General features: G+C 50.4%; 1 long non-coding RNA gene across 1 annotated transcript; it reads right to left on the bottom strand.

Annotated features, from left to right (window-relative positions):
* Window positions 1-1,967: 1,967 nt before the first annotated feature.
* Window positions 1,968-5,943, bottom strand: LOC125616974. Its single transcript, XR_007347814.1, has 2 exons — window positions 3,546-5,943; window positions 1,968-3,502 (listed from the first exon to the last, which is right to left on the bottom strand). It is a non-coding gene; the product is annotated as an uncharacterized LOC125616974 (long non-coding RNA).
* Between the last annotated feature and the right edge of the window lie 581 nt (window positions 5,944-6,524).

Below are 6,524 nucleotides of genomic sequence, written 5' to 3'. Positions count from 1 at the left end.
TACCAACGACAACAACAACAACAAAAAAAAACCATACACACACGCACACCCACCCCCCAAAGGCATGCCCCAATGAGCCACCTTCTCCAGCCAGATACCACCTGCCTACAGTTAACATCCAAACTTCAACACTTGCCTGGGTCTCCAGCTGATTAACCCTATCAGGGGATTTATGCACTAATAGGTGAATTGAATCGTCTCACATGTAAGCTTTGGGGGGACACCTCACATCTAAACCATGACAGCAGTCATCCCTCAATCTCTGTATGGGATGGGTTCCAGGACCCTCTTGGATACCAAATTCCACAGAGCTCAGGATGCTTGAGTGAAATGCATGAGGTTTACGTGTAACTTACACTCACCCTCCCGTGTGCTTTAGACCACCTCTGGGTTTCTTATGACACCTAATGCGATATGAGTACTAGGTCACTAGTTGCCACACTGTATCATTTAGGGAATAATGACCAAAAAATCTGTTCAGTACAGATTTTTCTTCAAATATTTTCAATGTGCAGTTGATTGGATCTGAGGATATGGAGCTCACGGACAGAGGGCCTCCTGCATGTCTAAAGAAGAACCCCACTGAGAATGGCTGTCCCATCTGCCCAGAGTCGGGGTGTGGAGCCAGAACACGAGTGAAAGCTCAGGTGTGCATGCACCTACCTCCCGGGAGGAGGACCACGCTGGCAGGGTCGGGGGAAAGGGTACAGGAAGCCCCTTGGCTTGGAGCAGAGCATGGGAGAAGTAGGGAGAAGGCAGCTGGGCAGGGCTTCAGGTCAGAGCTAAAACTGGCAGACAGAGTCCCAGAGGAGAACCAGCACCCAGGCAGGAGATGACAGCAGGACCGGACATGTCCAGCTTCCATAGATCCTGGAATTCAAATGACTGAGACGAATATTTGTCAAATGAACAAATGAATGAAAGAACCTCGAGAAGTCAGACCATAAAGAAGTGTCCAAGTGCTCACAGCTTACTTCCTCTGCTCTGGTCACTAGGTCAAGCTCTTGCGGTGGATCCCCAGAGAGACCACGATGACTTGGTTTGGTGCACAACCTCTCCATTAAGCACCAAGAGATGTTGCTTGTATTAGTTTCCTGAGAGAAAAGGGTTTCCAGACAGGGTGAAACCACAGGGCAGGAGATGTGCCAGTCACCTGAACTGCAGTTAGCCCTGCCCTGTGAGCCATGGCGGTCAAAGAGCCTGAAGTGAGTTGGATCAGCCCCATCCTGCATCCCTTGGCTAATGCAAGAGAGGCAGAAGGACACTCCTGCTTCACTGTTGAAATTCCACCTGCCCTCCAGGTTTTATTCTGAGTCTCCTGCTTCCTGATTCTCCAGCCATTTCCCCACCTCCTCCAAACCCAGAGCCAACAGCTTGGTGCTTCCTGCTGGGGATCAGCTCCCAAGTTCTGGAGTCTCTGTGAGTTGGGCTGGTGATACAGGCCCCCACCTTGAAGCCCAATGTGGTTGTACGAGTAAACATGGGCCAGGTGGGAGAACACCAGCGTGGGCACGGGGACAGAAAGCTGTCGTAACTTGAGTGTATGCACAGGCTCATAAGGAACCTCTACATAGTGGGCCAGTGAGAGGTCTGTCCTGCACCCGGGGAGCTGCTGGGTGCTGCTCTGGTTGGAGGGTCGAAGAAGAAACTGCAAAGCAGCACACATGCTGACCAGAGGCCTCTGAAGGTGGACCAGAGGTTTTTCAATCACCTACCCTGCAGACAGGACGATGCTACACTCAGGGATCATGTGCCCAAACAAAGAACAACCGTAAGGTCTATTGGCAACACGAAATTCTTCTACAGAGTTCCAGTTTTCCTGTGGAAGGTTGTTCGAGTAGTTAGTGCCAAGCTCTGAAAGGTAATTTAGTCCTGATGATCAATGATTCTACATTTGCCCCATTATTACCCTCTGTGGTCATTTTGGGGTCCTTCTGTCAAAGGATAAAATCACTAGTGTAATGATCCTGGGATTGGGCAACACTTTATTCCATATGAGAGAAGTAGTGGTCGGCGGGACCAGGCGTGGGAGGCTGGTTTTACAGACAGGGAGGGCTTGAGGAGAAGCAAAGAGCAAAAGCAGATTGGTCATTGCAAAGTCACCTTCCCTGAAGGCAGGGGCAGGGAGCAGGTCATCTCAGGTCACCTTTTTTGAGTGATGATCAAGGCAGAGGGATCTTCATCATCACACCAGTTGAAACTGGCCTGTTTGGGAAACTTGGTGGTTTTCCCTCTGACCCTTATTCCCAGTTTCAGCTGGTGATTTGGAACTTTAGCATAAATGCCTCCATCTTGATTTTTAGCCTGGCCTGTAGGGCCTAGTGCAGGAGCCCAATCCAAAACAATGGCCTCCTGTAATTTTTATTTAAGATTTCTAACCTGCCCAAATTTAAAACCACTTCAGCAAGCAGCCTCTACAAACATCCTACCTTTGGATTGAATTTCTTTGAATCTTTCTATAAGTACTAATTTTCACTTTCCCCAGCTTTTATAAATGTGAAAATATGATATTTTGAGCAAATTCTATCAGTTGGTCATCATACAAGTCAAGCAGTTTGTCTTCGTCTTACGGCCTCTTTGTGGGTCTGGATGTGGTTTTCTGTCTCCCCAGACTTGGAGCACGGCTGACTCAGCTCCACTTTGCCCCTGGCTCCTCACTCTTCATGCCCGGACACGTCCACTTTGTGGTGTGCTCTCCACATCAGGTGGCTTTCCTTTGACATGGTTTCAGTCCCGAGGCCATTGTCTGGCCATTAGAAGAAACACTAGTCTCTGTAACTCTTGTTCAGAGCCTCCTTGTGCCAGGGACTGTGTTAGCTCCTTAGCTTTATCATCTCAGTCCTCACACACAGCCCACAGAGGTTGACTGCAGTGTCCCCACCTCACCAATGAGGACCAGCAGGTACAGAGACCTGCAGGGACCTCCGGGAGCTGGCCTTTCCCCTGAGGACTCACCACCCCACATCATGCTCTGAATATGGCACATCTGCCTCTAGGTGCCCCTTGTATGGCTGTGTCCCACACACACTAGCTGTGCCTAGAAAAGTCCCTACGCTACAGCTCACGTTCTCCATTCACTCTAACCAAGGACACTTTCTTGGTTCCTCCTTCTTCTCAGGCTGCTTCTCAGGCTCCGGGTGCACCTTCTTTACTTCACGACAAGTTCCAGGCCTGGGGTTAGAAGGCTCTTCCACCGAAGGCAGTGTGTCCCCGCGGTACAGCCAGACCTGCGCCAGTCTGCTGTTCACGCTTACACTTGCTGACAAATCGCTGGCATAATGTCTGCTTCTGTGTGTTCTCTGTATTTTAGTGTGTCTTTGGTCCCATTTGAAGGTCAGTGGCACGCTGATACAATGCCTGCTGGGCCGGGCATAGCCCAGTGGCAGAGCATGTGCCTAGCTGGTATGAAGCCCTGGGTTTAATCCCCACAGCCCCAAACAAAAACAACTAATGTCTCTACTGTGGCTGAGTTGTCTTGTGGCCACTTGATTTTTCTTGGCACCTCAACCCCTAGTGGGCCACCACTGTGCTGGCCGGTATGAGACCGTGAAAGTGGCGAGGCCTCTCCCTTGCAGCACTGGGAGGAGGGTCTGCTCTAGCATCCAATTCTGATGACTGACCTCAAACACCTGGGAGAGAACACAGGGCCTAATTTTAGATTATTATGCTGCTGATAAGACAGTACAATAGTATCTCGATATCCATACCATGGTATTGTGAAGTGACCTTCCTCCCCCTTTGCTGGTGCATAGCTCCTAAAATGCTTGGAATCTTAAAAGCGGTAAGTGAAATCTGTGTACTAGTGAGCTGACTGCTGGCTGGCAGCCCCCAGGGCTTCAGGATGGGGGTGGGCATGGGGAAGATGAAGGTAGGATTGCAGGGACTTTCAGCCCCAACCACTAGGGAGGGGTTGGGCAGGAGGTTAAGTTGATCACCAAGGGCCAATGGTTTATCAGTCATGCCTGTGCAATGACGCCTCCATGAAAACCCAAAGGACAGGGTCTGGAGAGCTGTTGGAGATGAACACAGGCAGGCTGGGGGCAGCACCTCACGAGTGATGGAAGTGCTACACCCCTCCCTGCACCTCGTCCTCCACAGTTATTCATCTGGTCCTTCAGAATATCCTTTCCAATAAACTGAAAGTAACTTCCCTGAGTTCTGTGAGCCCGTCTACCGGATCAGTTCAACGCAAGCAGAGGTTGTGAGAACCCCGGGACTTGCATCTAGAACCCTCAACCTGTGGGACCTACCGCCACTTCCAGGTAGCTGGTGTCAGAACTGAATTAGAGGACATCCAGCTGTGCCCACTGCTGCAGCTCTGATTGCTTGGTGTGTGGAAAACCCCCGCACATCTGGCATCAAGAGCATTCACTACGATAGAGTGGGAAGAGAGCAAAGTCTGACTTTCCTGCAGACACGCCATCATGAAGGCACCAAATAATCACTCCAGTGCACTGATCCCAAGGGAGCGCTAGATCTGAGAGGGACGTCAGGCGTCACAGGGGTGCCTAGCGGGGCCACCCGACTGTCCTGGCACATGCTGCTATTACCTCATTTCTAAAATGTAGTTGATTTTTACGAGGTAAAGTATTGGGCATACTTCCAAGTGTTATTTGGAAACTCTAGACTTGCTACAACCAACCGCATGTAAAATGAATTCCACAGGAGACTAAAACCACGGGGGACGACTCGGTGGTTCTCCATCACTGGCCATTCTCACCCAAGAACTTTCCAAGTGCTGGAATTTAACCACCATTAGCTACCTTGAGAAAAAAGCACAGTGGGGGCAGAGCACCTATTTTTAGAAGTGGTGACTTCACAGGTATGGGAGACAGACAGTGCACCAAATCCACTGAGTCACCTCCACCCCGGGAGTGGGGCACAAGGGCGGCTGCTCTCAGTTGAGAAAGCCGATGAGATCACTGGGCCCAGTTTTTAGGAAAGTGCTCCGTAAGCACACTTCGGGTGGAAGTTCTGCAATATTTTATAAAGTCTTGCTCCAAAATGGATGTTTTAAGAAAAATTTGAGGGTAAACATGGATTGAATTTATAAGTACACTAAACAGTTCTGGTGATGGTGAAGTGCAGTAGACACGTCAGAAGTATGCGCCACATTTCTCTTCTCAGTGAGGGACTGACACGGAACCAGAGCCAACAAGCTGACTCTCACCAGCGCAGGGGTAAACTCTAAAGTCTCCATGACCCAAGAGCAAAAACAGAAAACCAAACCAAAGGCCACTTCCATCTCTGGTGGTTTCAGAAAAGCCTGGGGTCAATCACTCAGTCAGCATTTTGGCCAGCCACTGGTTATGTGTGCAGCACCACATGAAGCTCGGGGTCCAAACCCAACAGACACACTCCGCTGCTCTGAAATGCCACAGTGGAGGAACAGTGACATTTCCCCTGTAGACATATAGCAAGAGCTGCCTGGATGAACGTTTTCTGGTGAGTTCATTGTCTTCTCCACAGCCTAGGATCTCAGCCTCAAATCCAGAGCAGCGACTGCCGGCTCCCCACCTGCCCAGGAGTCAGCAGGTCCTTTGTCAGGGAGAAAGCTGGACCCTTGGAGCTGTTGCCATTGCACAGTAAGGGGTTGCTGATGACCCCATCTCCATCAGGCCCTGGCCAGGGCACTCCACGCACTGCAAGGACAAGTCCTGGTATTGCCATTGTTGGCCACAGTCCTGCTCAGTGTTGGGCCTGGGAGAAGCGGGCACCCCCCGCCCCCCCCGCCCCAGAACCCTCAGTACAAGAGGCTCACGGCACTCACCACTTGCATCAACAGTTCCCATTTGTTTCCCTGGAGAGGATGCCCATTCCTTGAGGGGAGAGATCATCTCTCCCAAAACCTGCTGGGGGTGTTATAGGGACAAAGGAGGCAAGGTACCGAAGACAGCAGGAAACAGTTTTATTTGGCTACAGCCAGATTCAGAGGGCACAGCTTTTGCTGTAATCAATTAATCCCCTGAACCCCGAGTTCAGGGAGTTTCAGAGTTTTATACCCAGCGTGTAAGGGGAGGGGCTCAGAAGTTCACAGTCTGCAGAAGTTCACATAAAAGCAGCTTTTTCTCTCACTGTTCTGGGCACATTAACCCTTCAAGGACCACACCTGAGAAGGGGAGAGCTTCTTCTCCCCTCTCTTTCCAGCCCCTGCCAGCTGTTACCATGGAGCCCAATTGTAACTTATCTTAGAAATGTAGACATCTCTGTGAAGCCCAGCTCAAGGCCAGAGGTCTTGTTTGCACAGTTCTACAAACTACTATACTGGATACATGTTTGTGAAAAGCTAGTAAGGGGTGTCCAGCACCTGGAGTGCTGGTATCTCCCAGGCCAGTGGCCAAGTAAACAGGGTGACATGAAAATAGGAAGTTTATCTACTTGAACTCCTTTGCTGACAGTCCTAAAATCAGCCATGGTGAAGAGGGCTTTTCTGTGGAGAAAGGGGGTGCCACTTCAGGGGAACAATCACAGCAAAGGCACAAGAGAGAACCTGTTCCCTCTCTCCACACTGTCCTCTTTGCAGA

This window comes from Marmota marmota, unplaced genomic scaffold (assembly GCF_001458135.2).
Source record: "Marmota marmota marmota unplaced genomic scaffold, marMar, whole genome shotgun sequence".
Classification (NCBI taxonomy): Eukaryota; Metazoa; Chordata; class Mammalia; order Rodentia; family Sciuridae; genus Marmota; species Marmota marmota.
The sequence above is the reverse complement of the archived record's forward strand: the minus strand, read 5'-3'. Positions and strand labels throughout refer to the sequence as shown.